The 16,978-nt window shown below is 28.4% G+C and overlaps 1 long non-coding RNA gene across 1 annotated transcript in view; it reads left to right on the top strand.

Moving 5' to 3' along the window:
• LOC124421339 overlaps window positions 1–6,609 on the top strand; it is a 16,050-nt gene extending 9,441 nt beyond the window's left edge. Inside the window, exon 2 of the long non-coding RNA XR_006941590.1 lies at window positions 6,562–6,609. This is a non-coding gene — a long non-coding RNA (uncharacterized LOC124421339). The remainder of the gene's footprint in view (window positions 1–6,561) is intronic.
• Window positions 6,610–16,978: the final 10,369 nt, after the last annotated feature.

The raw sequence follows: 16,978 nt of genomic DNA on the forward strand, positions 1-16,978 counted from the left end.
CGATCGGTATACTTTAAGGTGGGTATTGGACCAATATTTTTGTATGTTACAAACATCAGCACAAACGTATAATACCCTCCCCACTATAGTGGTGTAGGGTATAAAGAAGCAGAAAGTTAAACTGCAATCATCATTTGCCCAAAAGCTCTCCTTCAACAAACAAAATCAGTCTGATAATTGTTTTTTGCTCTAAGGGCGATAGCCACTTAGTTCGTGAACTCACATATGTGTTATAAACAAATAAAATCGGTCAAAAATTTTTTACTCTTTGCCTATAGCTGTCCCAAACTGAGAGAGTCATATTGTTTAGACTTTTCGCTTAAACCGTTAACATACTTTAAATCTAAATATATGAAAAACTTTTAAATTTACCACTCTTTCGATATTGGAACTATAGATTTCGCTAAAATTCTACAGAAATATCTATATGTTAATAGAGAATTTTCCATATTGAATTATATACTAATTAGAAAGTCATATCGACTGAGAAGACCATAATTTGGGTCCGGTAGATGAGGCTGTTTTCGAGGCTGTCATTCGAATAGAAATACGTAGTAATCCCCTGCTACGGGTTATGTACGCTTAAAACTTAGCAAAATCGATATTGGGGTGTTTAAATGTAGAAAAATAATAAAAAAAGACTTGAAGGGCTACAATATCATTCACGGATAGATAAAATCTTAAACTCACGACTTCCAGGCCAACTTGATTAAAATAGAGACAAAACTATTACTTACGGGACTATAAGATAATGTTGATCACTACCGATGTGAAAGTATTTAATGGCGAAGAGCTTTACGTGAATATCTGCCATTATAAGCCTATTTCATGGTGGTCTTTTCAACCACTGGATAAACTTCTGTTAATTCAAAAACGTTATTTGTTTTTAATAGGTTTTTATATTAAAGGCCTTTTCCACTTTTATTTTTGTAAACACAACATTTTTTCTCTCAGTGTAAAATGCCTTTTAGTGCATTTAATGAAGTTTAGTATTTTTCCGTACTCTTCTTCTCTTTAATACTAATGTAAAATGATGTAAACTGCAAGTTTTAACCACAACTAAAATAATCCTAAGTCAGCTTGTTCATACTCTCGTTGTTTGAATGTAGATATGCCAAATAAACATTTAAATTTCCCGGATATTTTACGGATTTTGGAAGGAGCATTTCAACAACGAACATATATAGGCAAAGCAACTAGTCTAGTGGAGCAGCAAAATGAGTAACAAATGACTTTTGATTGAAAAAGTGGGAAGCATTTTACTAAAAAGAGATATTTTTACTAAAAAATAGTTTTTTTTTACTAAAAAGAGCTTTTTACTAAAAAGAGCAATTTATAAAAAAGCCTTTTACCAAATGGAGCTTTTTACTAAAAAAAAACATTTTTATAAAAAAAGCGCTATGCGAAGGAAGAGCTTTTAAAAGAGTTCTTTAATTAAAAAGAGAGCTTTTAATAAAAAAATAACTTTTCGATAAAAAGCTTTTAAATAAAAACAAGCTTTATACTAAAGAAGAGCTTTTAATAAAAGAGTTCTTTAATAAAGAAGAAAGCGTTTTAATAAAAAATAAATAAAAAAACTTTTTAATAAAAAAGAGCTTTATAATAAAAAGAGCTTTTTAATAAAAAGAGCTTTATAATATAAAGAGCTTTTTAATAAAAAAGAGCTTTTTAATAAGTAAGGGTTTTTAAATAAGAAAGAGCTTTTCACTAAAAAAGATGTTTTTTTTTATTAAAAAAGAGCTTTTCACTAAAAAAGGTGTTTTTTTTTTACTAAAAAAGAGCTTTTCACTAAAAAAGAGCTTTGCACTAGAAAAGTGTTTTTTTTACTAAAAAGGCGCTTCTTTACTAAAAAAAGAGCTTTTCACTGAAAAACCTTTTTTTTTTCTAAAAAATAGCTTTTTACAAAGAAAGAGCTTTTTACTAAAAAATAGGTTTTTACTCCAAAAGAGCATTTTACTAAAAAATTGATTTTATTAAAAAAAAGCTTTTCGTAGAAAAAATATATAGTTTTGTTGAAAACATAACGACTTTTAGAAGGAAAAAATGATTTTTTTTGGTAAAAAATTTACTTTTCCTGTTTAAAAGGAATTTGTAAATTCCCAAAAACGACATCCCCAGTTGGTATGTTGTTGTCGTTGTCTAAACAGTGAACATTTTTTTTCACATCAAAGAAACACTTTTTAGCCACATAAACCGACAAGCAACAAGCTTTTATATACAAACCAACTACACATCTATGCATTCCTTTACATATTTATTTTTTTTTATTGCCCTGGAAGCTTTACACAAAATCCAAACGTATGAACACGTAAAACATATAAACGTTCTCTATACTTTACTAACTGAGAATTTAACCATGAGATATTTATGGAGTTGCTGCATCTACGTATGGTTCATACAATACATACACATACCAGCACTTGTTTGTTGTTGGGCCAGGCCGGTTTAACTAAAATCCGGAAATTACAGGAATTGTTTGTTAAATGAAAAGTTAAGCAAAATTTTATAGGAATCCAAGACAAGATTTGCTCATGAAACATCAGAAGGATGTTGTTTGTATTAAATATTAAACATTGCTTTTAAATTGTTATTACACAAAAATTAATGATAATTGAAAGAAGATTTTAATTGTAATAGAATTTTTGTAACAGACATTTTTTCTTTAAATTAAGTTTATACAAAGATTTAAATAAACTAAATATTGTATTATATTGTCATAGTCATGGTTATGATCTCAGAAAGAGGTCATCAAATTTTCCACTATTTTTATTAATTTTTCTTAAAAGCCAAAGAGCATGACTTGGTTTTTTTCAAATAAAATTTATGAATTTCTTTAACCTTAATGTTTTTTTTTTCAATTTTTCAAACTAATAACTAATTTTTATTAGTTTTTTTTGAACGCTTTAATAAAGTGTTAAATAGTTTTTAACTTTTAACAATAACAATTTAATTTATAAATTTTCTAAACTACCGTTATGCCATGTTGCATGATGAGGTGGCATTTAACTATCTTTTATATTATTTCTTCATTTTAAACACTTTTCTTTTATTATTTATTTTATCTATCAAAGTAAATAAACGGCAATGAAAACAACAACAACAACAACAACTGCAGCAACAATAACTACAACAACACAAATTGTTACTGTAACATTGTATCCTCAGATTTTAACATCTAACAGATTGTTGTAGTTTTAATAGTAGCAATTGCTAGTGATGTTGCTGCTGCTGCTGTTGTTGTTGTTTTGGTTTCAAAAGAGTAAAATTATTAAATAATATCTAAGATAATAAAAAACAACAACAATGACAATAATGAAAAATACTTAAAAAAGAAAATGCTCTGTCGTTGTGTGTTACTGGGAAAACCAAATAAAACCGCAAACCACAGTGGTTAGGATGATGGCAGAAGAAGTGTTTGATAACTGGCACAAATAGCAGTTTCTGTTGGAAATGAAAGAGCATTAAATAAAATAAAATAAGGTTTGTGGATTAAAAAGGCTTAGAGCTTTTATTTGATAACAAAAAAGTACTTTTTTTAAGGATTTTTGGTCATGTTTTTATGAAGACAAAACTTTTTGTGTGAAAAATAACTTTTTCGGTAATAACACTTTTCATGAAAATTAAGCTTTTAATGTAAACCTCTTTTATTTGAACTAGAGCTTTACGTTGAAAGCTTTTTGGTAAACAAAATGCTTTTATATGCAAAATTGTAATTTTTGATTTAAAAAAATATTTTTCTTAAAAAAAGTTTTTAGGTAAAATGGTGTTGTTCTATTTACACATGGAAAAGAACTTTTTTAAAATATTTATATTTTTTCTTATAAAGTGATTGTTAAGGATTTATTGTATAAAGAGCTTTTTGATTTTAAAACATTTTTTTGTTAAAATTAAAACTTTTTTTGTAAAAAGGTGTTGTTTTGGTTAATAAGTTAAAAAATTTGCTGTGTGATGAAAAGAGCTTTTAGATAAAAAACGCTTTTAATGGAAAATTTGCTTGGTTTTAACACAAAGAAAAACTATTTTTAAAGAAATATTGCTTTTTTTGGATAAAGAGTTTTTAATGAATATGAAGCTTTTTGGTAAAATGCTGATGTTCTAGTAAAATAACTGTCGAACGGTATTCTGTGGTGAAAACAACACATTTTCGGCGAAAAATGGTCCCTTCTGTGAAAAATTAGCTTCTGTGGGAAAAAGCTTTTTTTATTTTTAAATAAATTTTTTATGCAAAAAAAAAAAAAAAAAAAAAAATATGAAAACGGCTGATTTTGTTGAAAATATATCTTTTTGCTAAAAAAGCTTTTGAGAAAAAATATAGTTTTTAGCACAAAAATATATAACTGTCAATGAAATTTTATTAGTAGAAAGAATATTACTTTTTAACGGTATAATTCAAAGAAAAAGATCCATGGTTAAAAGAGCTTTTATGAAAAAATATTGTTTTTGGGGAACTAAGAAATGATTTTCAATGAAAGTGTTTTAGTAGAAAGAAGAATATAGCTTTTAGAAAATGTGTTTTTCGTGTGATAATTTTAGAAAAAAGCTTTACAATAAAAAGAGCTTTTTTGAAAAAAGTTGCTTGTTAGGACAACGAGAAATGATTTTATTTGAAAGTTTTTTTTTTGTAGAAAGAATCGAAAAAAGTTCTTTTTGGTGTTTAACTTTAGAAAAAAGTTTTTTTTAAAAAACATTTCGACTTTCAGTGAAAATTTTTTAATAGAAAGAATATAGTGTTTTGGGGGGGATAATATTTAAAAAAAGCTGTATGATTAAAAGAGCTTTTTAGAAAAATTATTGTTTTTGGAGCAAAAAGAAAATATGGAGTGGAAAAGTTCTTTATAATGAGAAAAAACTGCTTTTTGATTTTTTATAAAAAGAAAATACAAAAATATTGTTTTATGGTTAAAAATAAAAAAGAAGAAAAGCTTTTTGAAGAAATAGAGTGGTTTATGCTGAAAAATTAGCTTTTTATAAAAAAAATGAAAAAAATATTGTTTTATGGTTTAAAAATAAAGAAGAAAGGCTTTTTGAAGAAATAGAGTGGTTTATGATGAAAAAAGAGCTTTTAAAACTTTTATAGAAAAACTGTTTTTAATGGAAAAAGTAATTTTCTTAAGTTCCGCTAAAAAACACTCATTTTAGTATTGGAGTTAAAAACTTAGTGAATTTTTTAGAGCTTTTAAAAAAAAGGTTTATGATGAAAAATGAGCTTTTAAAAATTTTATAGAAAAGCTGTTTTTAATGTATAAAGTAATTTACTTTAGTTCTGCTAAAAAAAAACACGCATTTTAGTATTGCAGTTAAAAACTTTGTGAATTTTGTAGAGCTTTTTTAAATTTTGCTAACAAAGTGCTCTAGTAACTACTTTCTGTTGTATAAATCCACTTTTTTATATGAGAAAGCTTTGATAAAAAAAATTCCAGGAAAATGGGAGCTTTTCTTTAAGAATAGTAATCAAAAGGCAGATTTTGTATGAAAAATTATTTTCCGTGAACAAATTTTAAAATTTTTTATTTCTAAATCTTTTTTACATTTTTTTTCGATAAAGAGCTTTTAGCTAGTTTTTGACAACAATTCTATTGATTTTAAATACAAATTTATTTAAAAACATATCAGGGTCTCTAAAGGAATGTGTAATTGAACTCAATACCTACAGACTTCTAGATTAATACACCAGCTTTCCGTTGGCCAGCGGCCAAAGTTCTTTTTGTTAAAAAATTTAATTGAAAATTGAAAAATCTTTAAACTAATCCTATTGTTTGTTAAAATTTGTTGATTTGATTGTAGCTTTGTATTAAAACCCTGCAAACTACTGTAATATTATAAGATGCTTTGACAACGAGTGATTATTGTGGTTGTGTCATGGTAGAAAAATAACAATTATGATTTGTTAACAATATAAACATATTTATCAAAGAATTATACAATAACAACAACTTAAAGTGAATCTCTCTTAGTATTGTTTATCTAAAATTTTTTTCATGATAAAAGAATAAAATCCTTTTAAATGAAATCTTAAAAAAAAATATTAATAATAACAATTATTTGTTTATATTTTCAACTAAAGCTGTTCAATAACGAACATGACGACAACGACGATGATGATGTTGATGTATGGTTAATGATAAAAAACGAGAACTACAATATTTCATGACATGATTTTAATTATTCTATAAATTACAAATTGTAACAATTTTACACATACTACCAAAGACTGGGTGCATAAATATTATAGTAATTTCTAGATAAAAAAAATATTTTCCAAGTAACACAAAAATGGAAAAGAAACAACAAAAAACATTCCTATCCTAGTCGTAAATTTCAAAATGTTCAAGTGCAAGTATATAGAATATGATGAGCATGATAAACAGAGTCTAGGCAGTAAGTAGACAAAAACATTTTCACAGAATCTTATAAGAGTTTTTCTATACTTGATTACATGTGAAAGCTAAAAGTAACACTTTTACAAAGTTGTTGAGTAACATGAAAGTAACATATACAGACAAATAGTCTAGATTTTAAGAAAACAAAAATTTTATAAAGATATTTTTTTTCATATTACAGAATAAAATTGCACTATCATCATTCTGCAGACTGCTGTGGTAGCAACAGCAAAAAACCCTTAAATATTTGGGTTAAAACCTAGAGCTCTACCTAAATATAAGGTGAGAAAAAACAACATCCATCCATCCATTCCTTTCTTGTTTTTCTACTGTTATTCTCTAGTAAATAGATTTGTGAGTTTAACAGCTTCACATTATACAACTTACACAACTGGCTGTAGAAGTAGCTCTTCGACAACTTAAAGAAGTCATTAGATATTTTTTTGTTATTTATTTTCTGCAAACTCATCATCAAAGTCATCATATGACCAAACAAACTTTATTGTTTAATACTTTTTTGTTTGTTTGAAATTTAGAGGATTATGGGTCATCAAAAATATATCAAGTGAGAAAGAATTTTATTTCTCTATAATAGAATAAGAAAGTCTTTATGGGTTTTTAAAAAGTTTTTTCTTTTTTATTTGTATTGATACCCTGCACCACTATAATGGACAGGGTATTGTGGATTTGTGTTGATGTTTGTTAGACCCAAAAATATGAGGACTACACCCAGCTTAATCAGAAACACTTTCTCATTCGATTTAGCTATGTCCGTCCGTCTGTTGGTCCTTGTAATACTTATGCTCACGCTATAAATCGAAATTTTAAAGGACAAAGCCTGTTTGAAATGGTTAAAATCGGTTCATTATTTCGACTAGCCCTACGGTACCCCCTGAATATGGATTTTGAGCTCACAATTATATTTAATGCTTGAGCATCTCTTCAAAAATCTGGAAAAAATCTTTGTTTTATATAAATCTAAATGACACTGCTGATTTTTGTAATGATTGGGCATCATTTGACCTTAGCTCCCAAATAGAGTCCCCTTCAGATTTGAAGGACAATTTTCTCATATAAACTCTTAGGCGAATATCACCCTGAAATGTTGCATGAATAACTATAATGTGAAAGTAAACCCCTTTACCAAAATTTGACACGTACTATTTTTGTGACCCTAGGAAAAAAGCCACTGAACAATTAAAATCGGTTCATTATTACGCCTACCCCCTAAACAACAGTACCCCCTGAATGTGGATTTTGAGCTTAAAATTATGTTAAATATTCAAGTATCACTGCTTCATATAAGTCTAATTGATATTGACGATTTTCATAAGAATCTGGCATAATTTGACTCTAGGACCCATACCGAGTCCCCTTCAGAAAAAGACTTGAAGGTCAGATATCTTATAAAATCACAAACATCTTATAAAAACGAAATATCTTTATGTATACATTATTCTTATCTTAAAATAAGAATAATGTATACATAAATCCCTCTACCCAAATTGATAAGAATAGGAACATATTTCTTCTTGCCCCCGTATAATCCCTCTTTTAGAAAATCTCTTTTATTGTTAACAGATTGTAAGAAGTACAAGTGTTATATTCAATCATAAACCCACCATTAAATAGGCTATTTGAAATCTAGTAATGAGAGCTAAAGTAGTTTTCTGAAGGGGACCTTATACCGGGGGTAAGTTAGACTGATATTTTAGTTAAAAGATTTTGGTTCGATCATGCCGAATGTTATATACCCACCATTAAATCAACTATTCTTAATCTAGTAATGAGCAGTAAAGTTATTTTTCTAAAGGGGACCTTTTACGGGGGTATATATATATAGACGATCGGGGTCATATATAGACGATCGTCTAAAAGTTGGTTGAAATATTATGGCTTAAAAAAAACTTATTTATGTCGAATTTCAACGCTGTATTCTCATTTCTGAGCTTTGAAGTAATTTTCTGAAGGGGACCTTATAGCGGGGGTAGGATCATATCCCGACTGATCCTCACAAAAGTCTGTTGACAGATTTTAGCTCAAACAAACCTTATTTATATCGAATTTCAACGCTGTATTCTCATTTCTGAGCCAGTAATAAGAGTTAAAGTTATTTTCTTCAGGGGTCGTTACACGCAGGATCAATAATGGACCGATCCTCACAAAAGTTAATAGAGAGATTTCTTTTGACGAATTTCATCACTGTACTCTTATTTTTTGAGACAATAATAAGTGTTAAAGTAAATTTCTAAACGTTCTATGGGAAGTTGGTTTAATTATTGACCGATCCTAACAAAAATTTACGTTCACATAAGACTTATTTATGTAGAATTTTATTGTTTCTCGGGGGCAGTTCTATGGAGGCGAAAACGTGGACCGCTTTAGCCCATTTTTAATAGCACCAAACAAACGTTATCATTAGAGAATAATTATACTATCTTGCCTCACTTGCCTTGTTTCTCTTGTGGTCCCTATCGTGATTTTAACAGACAAACATACTGACATGGCTAGATCGTCTCAGAATATAATAAGAACCTAGCACTATTAAGTTTATATTTGCAATATCAAACAACCTTTATCAATAGAGAATATTTATTCAGTCTATCTCTCTTCTTCTGGTCTCTATCATGATGTCAAGACAGACGGACTGATATGGCTATATCGTCTCAGAATGTAATAAGGACTCAGAACCTTTATGGGTCCTAGGGGTCTTTTTTTTCATGGTGGGTATAGAAATATTTCAGATTTTTGGTTTCACATAGGCGGTCATGCCCGATTCATTCTACCAGTTTAAAATTAGAAAATCTTTAAAGTTTTGGGAAGTTTGAATTTGTCGCTTAATCGTTAATGATATTTGAAAGAGGAAAATACCTTAACATTTCTTATCATTCTAATCATTTAATTAAATCCTAGTGACTAAATAAGATTAGCGAAGGACCAACAATTTCATGACACAAGATAGGATCCAGTGGATCCAGTTCAAGAGTTAGAAGATTACTTTTTACCTCTTTTTAACTTACAACATAGTTACGGAATAAGTTGTATAAAAAATCAATTATTTCAAACAAATGGGCCCAATGCATGTAGGGCACGTAGGACCATAACTTTAATAGTTCTAAATAATTAACGTTAAATCGTAAACATTGAGTCAGGTATACAAAACAAATTTAAAAAAATACTGATAAAAAAATATTGCAAAATTCTTATTTATTTGTTAAAATTGGCACACTTTTTGCTTTTACGAAATTTTCTGCCATAAATTCTCCGATATCATTGAATATATTAAAAAACATGGTTCTTAGGTTACTGCAAATAATAACTTAATTTTGTTATACATTTCGAAATTACGAAAAAATATATTAAAAAAATTTGCTGTTGTCATTTGAGATTTTTTTTATTTACAAAAAAAAAAAAAAAAATAAAACAAAAAACATGAATGAATAATTAACACAATTAAATGTTAAAAAAAATATAAAAATATAATTAAATTTTGTTTATGGTTGTCACATATTGTTGCAAACAAACCAGAACGACCAGTATTGAGTATTGATTAATAATGATGATAAAAGCATTAAATTTTATGATTAAACATATTTTTTTTATAAACTATATTTGATTTGTATAGAAGAAATTTTAAAGTTTACCTAGTTGTTAAATTCTAGTTAATAAAAATAATTTATTTTATTTCTTATAATTTAAATAAAATTTAATTGTTTTATTTCGTTTTTTTTTTTTGTTAAAATATTTTAAAATTATACTTTAAAAAATTTTTTCCCAGAAAAGGGAACGAAATTCTTCCTTCTATTATTTTATTTATTTACTTTTATTGCTGCATTGTGTGTTGTTGGAGTAGCGTTTTTGAACAGCTCACTGTGTGTTCCAAATAGATTAAACCCGTATATTACTTATAGCCCTCAGTGATTCTGCAATATAGATTTTTTTGCTCATCAAACAAACTACAAACTGAACTATAGTCTGAAGTATAGATAAAACTACAGTCTGTATCATGGACAATGTTATGAGCTGGACTATAGACTAGACTTTAGTATCGATTATAGACTAGAATTTAGTCTAGACTATAGACTAGACTTTAGTCTCGACTATAGACTAGACTTTAGTCTCGACTATAGACTAGACTTTAGTCTCGACTATAGACTAGACTTTAGTCTCGTCTTTAGACTTGACTTTAGTCTCGACTATAGACTAATCTATCGTTTGAACTATAGTCAGTACAATGGACATTAGTGGACTATAGACTAGACTTTAGTCTCGACTATAGACTAGACTTTAGTCTGGAATATAGACTAGACTTTGGTGTCGACTATAGACTAGACTTTAGTATCGACTATATACTAGACATTAGTCTCGGCTATAGACTAGATTACTTTAGTCTCGATTATACACTAGACTTTAGTCTCGACTATAGACTAATCTATCGTTTGAACTATAGTCAGTACAAAGGACTATAGTGGAATATAAGACTATAGTCTCTAATATAGACTATATTTTGGACTATAGACTGGAGTATAGTCTAAATTACAGTCTGTACTATTGACTGGATTATAATCTGAACCCAGTGAGACTAAAAATGGACTTTATACAGTCTATATGTGATTCTGCAGTGTCGCATATAAACTGGACTGTATTTGAAACTATAGGCAAAACTATAATCAGTATCATATACTAGACTAGATTATAGACTAGATTTTAGTCTCGACTATAGACTAAACTATATTCTTGACTATAGACTATAGTTTACACTATAGACTAGAGTTAGTACTAGTCTGTACTATTGACTAGAATATAGTTTGGAATTCTATAATACGGTCTTTAGTCCAGAATATAGTCTAGTCCTTATTCCCAATAATTGTCTTCAGTTTAGTTTACGGTTTAGTCTATTGTCTACATTATAGTCCACTCAATACTCTAGTCTTTATTCCAGACTTTAGTCCAGTATATAGTCAAGTCCGTACTCTAGTCTGGATTATAATACGAACTATTGATCACATAAAGGCAAAACTACAAAACTACTATAGTTATAAAATCTGTACTATTATCTTTAATATTTTACTAAAATATATAGTCTAAACTATTGACTAGAATAATGGACTATATTTTAGACTACATATTGGACTATAGTCTTTATTTTCAACTTGACTATTGTATTGTTCCGACTGTAATATTTAGTTTAGTTTACGGACTATATTCCAGTCTTTAGTTCAGACTTTAGTCTTGCATATAGTCTAATCCGTACTCTAGTCTGGTCCCAAACTACAAACTGAGCTATAGTTATAAAGTCTAGACTACACATTGTGTTCTAAAGACTAGATTATAGACTTGAGTTAGTTCTATGGACTATGGTTAGTACTATAGAAAGACTATAGTCATTAATATAGATAAGATTATAGCATACACGACTGTAGTCTGGACCATAAATTAAACTAAAGATTGGACTATTAACTACACTATATATTAGACTATAGCATGGACTGTAGACTATACTAAGTCTGAATTATAGTCTAAACTATTGTCCAGACCTGACTATAAAGAAGACTATAGCCTGGATTATAGTGAATCTATTGTGCGGACTATAGGCTAGACTATAAACTGCGCTGTAGTTTGGACTTTAGACTGGACTTTATTCTGGACTATAGTTTATATTCGATTTGATATATAAGTTTTACGCGTAAACTTTCTATTCTCGATTGATCGAAAAACTATTTCAGAAACTCTGCTTAAAATTTATAACATAATACTTAAATGTATTTGAGCTACATGGGCATGTATGTGTAAATTTTATTTATATGTGTATGTTGTAAATTCTTTAAACAACATTCTCTCACTCACTCCTCCCTTTATTCAGGTTTATTTATGTGGAAAACTTGAAAATTTTTTCAACCTCCTCCTCCAGCTTTCCCTTCTTTATATTTTTTTTTGCATTTTATTTTTTCGGTTTGTTTAAATACTTCCAGCAAGAAACGTTTGTTCAGAACAAGTAAAGAATCTGTAAATAAATAAATTTTTATTACTAAAGTTATGAAAAATAAAATACAATTTTTTTAAAGAAAATGCGAAACATACAATAAATGTAAAGAACACACATACAAAATAAAACAAAAACTTGTGTAATTTACAACAAAATAAATATGAAAATAATGAATTCAACAAAACTACTGCGCTGAGCATGCTGAACAGACGAAAAAGATTTCGTTAAGAAACAGGACATGAATCAGGGCAGCCAACAAAAAATATTAAAAAATAACAGTAGCAATAACTTTTAATTTATTTCACTTCTAAGGTTTTTAGTTGGGCAGAGTAAATGAAGGCTGTAAGTTATTAAATTTGTTGGCGAGTACTTGTTGTTTATTTTTTGGGAGGGAAAAACATATTCAAATTGAAAAATAATTAAATGATCTGACAGAAAAAGTAAACTGTTTTTGAGGTTTATATTATTAATTGAGAGTCATGTGGTTTGTTTTTTTTTGTGGCTACAAAACATTTTGGATTATAATTAAGACAACTAAGGACTATAGACTATAGTCTGGACTTAAGACTGGAGTTTAGACTGAATTATTGTCTGAACTATAAACTAGGCTATGTACTGGACTGTTATCTGAGCTACAGTCTTGCATATAGACTGGTCTCTAATGTTGAATATGAGCAAAAGTTTTCACTGATATATAACCTGAAATTTCTTCTGGGATGTACACTGAACATTATACGGGACTATAGGCCTTATAATAGATTGGACTGTACTCTGGTCTATATATATTAAACTAAACACTGAAATAAGTCTAAATTATATAAAAGAAAAGAACTATAAATTGGACCACATTCTGTAGTATATTATTGGACTATATATTTCACAATAGTATGAACCTGACTAAGTACCAGTTTATAGACTCGTCTATGGACACTAATCTGAAATGGCAGGTCTATAGTCTAAATTGCATGGATTATAGACTAGTCTATAGATATGATTATAGATTAGACTATAGTTTGGGTTGTGAACTAGACTACTATAAACTGAACTATATAGTTTGGACTTTAGACTGGAATATAGATTTCGCTATAGTCTCGACTATAATGTGGACTGAATTAGCTATAGTTTGGACTACAATAGTGTGGAATTTTCTAAGAATCAGAATATAGACTCGACTATGGACTGGAAACTACTCTGAAACGGCTAGTCTGAATTGGATGAACTATAGTTTATAGATTTAATTATATATTGGACTTTAGTTTGGGTTGCGTACTAGACTGTAAACTATAAACTGAACTATATTGTCTGTAGTAGTAGTCTTTAGACTGGAATATAGATTTCACTATAGTCTGTACTATAATGTGGACTAAATGAGCTATAGTTTGGACTACATACTGCATTGCGGACAGTAGTCCGAACTTAAGTAAGGACCAGGTTATAAACTCGACTATGGACTGTTTTATAGTCTGGATTGGATAATCTATAGACTAGTTTAATTATAAATTGGACTTAGACTGTAAACTGAACTATATAGTCCGAACTTTAGACTGGGATATAGATTTCACTATAGTCTAAACTATAATGCGGACTGAATGAGCTATAGTTGGGACTACAGACTGCATTACAGACTTGTCTAAAGACTAAATTATGAATAGAATTGTAGTCTATAGATGGAATTAGACTCTGAAGATTGGACTGTATACTAGTCTATACTTAACTATAGTATGGACCACAGACTAGATAATAGAATTGGACAATTGACAAGACTATAGACTGGACCATAGACTGTTTCTACAAAATATTTGTAAGATAAAAAAAATCCAAACTAAATTTAACAATATGTTGTTTGTTACAATTAAGTGTTTCTTTTGTTGTAATTATGTGTAAATCATTTCTTTTGGGAACTAGAATATAAGTAAATTGTCATTAAAAAAAGAAAAAAACAATTTAATAAAATGTCTCTCTGTTAAGTTTCCGGTTTCTTTTGGACACATTAAAACAGCCACAAACTATTTGTTTCATTAGTTTTATGTTTGTCCATTCGAAACACACACATACACACATAACAAAAACTCTTGACAAACTGACCGGTTGGTTTGATGACTTTTTGTTGTTGTTGTTGTTTTTTGTTGCCATACAAACGTGTCACATTTTTATTTCCTATGGTCACGTTTTTAAGTTTAAAGCACATTTTTGTGTTTTTTGGCAAAAAATAAAAATAATAAAAATTGAAATGTATTTTTTTAGAGTTTTCGATTTTGTTGTAGTTGTTTTATGGTTGTTATAAAGTTTAGTTTCCATTTACAGCAGCAACAGTTGTTGTTGAATTTTACATTTCTTTTTATAGTTTCGATTTATTTTGCCAAAAAATATTTCCATTAAATTTGAGTTTCTTTTGGTTTTTGCTTTTGTATTTTTTTTTTTTTTTGGTATTTTAAGGTTGTTGATTTTGACTAGACAACAAACACATGAATTTTTTAACATTTATTCACTATTTTTTCAAACGCAAACATAACACATGTGGAATACCCAAATGACATGAAAAAGTTGGTACTTATTTTTTGGGAGGTGGGGACACTGAAAGTACATTTGAATAAATTTGTCTTTAAATTTCGTTTTAGAGCTTTCGGAGGAAAAGTAATTGAAACAGAACTAGTTATATAACTGGTTCTTAGGCTTAAAGCTACCGGTTTTTAGTACTAATTAATTCCTTAATACAATTTGCAAAATTTTTTACTTTACAGTCATAGTTTATACAGTCAGTCTGTCTGTCTGACTGACTCACTTACTCTTATATTTACCGGTTATTTATGTTAATGGTTGGTTTGTCTGTACATTTCTTTTTTGCCAAATATTTTTATTTCTGTTGTTTAAGTTGTTGCCATTTTTGTACGTTATATTGAAATATTTTGAATATTTAAATTGAAATAAACGACTGAAACAATGTCTAAACGACTACAAATGAAAACGATAAATAATATTGACATTTGTTAAAAACATATTGATACTCTCTGTCTTTCTCTCTCTCTATCTCACTCGTACCAAAGCAATTTTTACTATTTATTATTATTAGATGATGGCAAAAACGTGTGTATTGTGGCGGAATATAACATTTATTTAGTCGAAAAAATATTTTTATATTTATCTTGTTTTTTTTTTCTTTATTGGTTGAGTGTTATTTATTTTAGTAAATTCTATACAAATTGTTTCTATTTAAAATTCATTACAATGCAATAAAAATAAAATGTTTATCTATAGAAGTGATGATAATTTAGTGAAAAATTTTAAAAATAAATTTTTAAACGAAAAACGTTTGAAAAAAGGCAGGATGTGCAAAGGATTTTATAGAGAAATTTACTTGGAAAAAAGTAAATGGCAATTTTTGTTCGAAAATAAGGTTCAACAGCAACAATTTTATTTATGAAAATATATCTTGGTTAGAAGAAATTTTTCTACAGAAAAACTTCGAAAGAAATTTGTCATGAAAGCAAGCAACTTTTTTTACAAAAAAAATTTCGCTCGACAGTAGGTAACTTTTCTACAAAAAAAGAAAAGCTCGCTTTAAAGCAAGCAACTTTTCTATAGAAAAGCTCGCTTTAAAGCAAGCAACTTTTCTATAGAAAAGCTCGCTTTAAAGCAAGCAACTTTTCTATAGAAAAGCTCGCTTTAAAGCAAGCAACTTTTCTATAGAAAAGCTCGCTTTAAAGCAAGCAACTTTTCTATAGAAAAGCTCGCTTTAAAGCAAGCAACTTTTCTATAGAAAAGCTCGCTTTAAAGCAAGCAACTTTTCTATAGAAAAGCTCGCTTTAAAGCAAGCAACTTTTCTATAGAAAAGCTCGCTTTAAAGCAAGCAACTTTTCGTTAAAAAATCCTGTTTCACAAGAAAGTAAATCTTTGCATTTGAAACCATTTACAACAATAATTTTATAATCTAATAATATTTATGTAAATTTTGAGATTTTTCCTATAATTCAACTTTAAATCCTTATGACAACACAGCCTTTTGGTTGCAAAAATTTCGCAGTTAAACTGTTAAATTTGCCTAATACTTAGTAGGCAAATAAAATGCCATTAATATTATATATTACTAAAGTTTTTTTTTTGTAAATCTTAACTTTTGTACCCCTATTAAGCCACATTAAGGTCTTTAAGTAGGTTTACAGTATCTATCTTTTCACGTCTTAAGAACAAGAAGAAAAAAAACAAACAACATCACAACATCTTTATTTTATGACACAGTTCTAGTTGTAAAACTTAACGTTTCATGCTGATGATTTTAACAATATTTTGTAACCTCGTTTCAGTTTTCCTGCCGTACTTTTTCTTTACTTGTTATTTTATCCACTTTTTGACTTCCATATTCCTGTAAACAATTTTCTATGCTCTAAACTACTTTAGCGTTAAGTACCCGCATTGTAATGTTGAATTATGACAACATCCTTTTTTTTCTTGCTTTTTTACTTTTTGCAAAATACAAACAACACAAGCAACGCACAGTGGTATAGGAAAAAAAAAAGAGGGAAATAATTCGGTAACTTCTAAACGGTTAATCCGATTTTAATGAAATTTGGTATGCACAAAGAGGAGGTATTGTCGAGTTTAGGTTTTGAATTTG

This window comes from Lucilia cuprina, chromosome 2, assembly GCF_022045245.1.
Source record: "Lucilia cuprina isolate Lc7/37 chromosome 2, ASM2204524v1, whole genome shotgun sequence".
NCBI classification, from domain to species: Eukaryota; Metazoa; Arthropoda; class Insecta; order Diptera; family Calliphoridae; genus Lucilia; species Lucilia cuprina.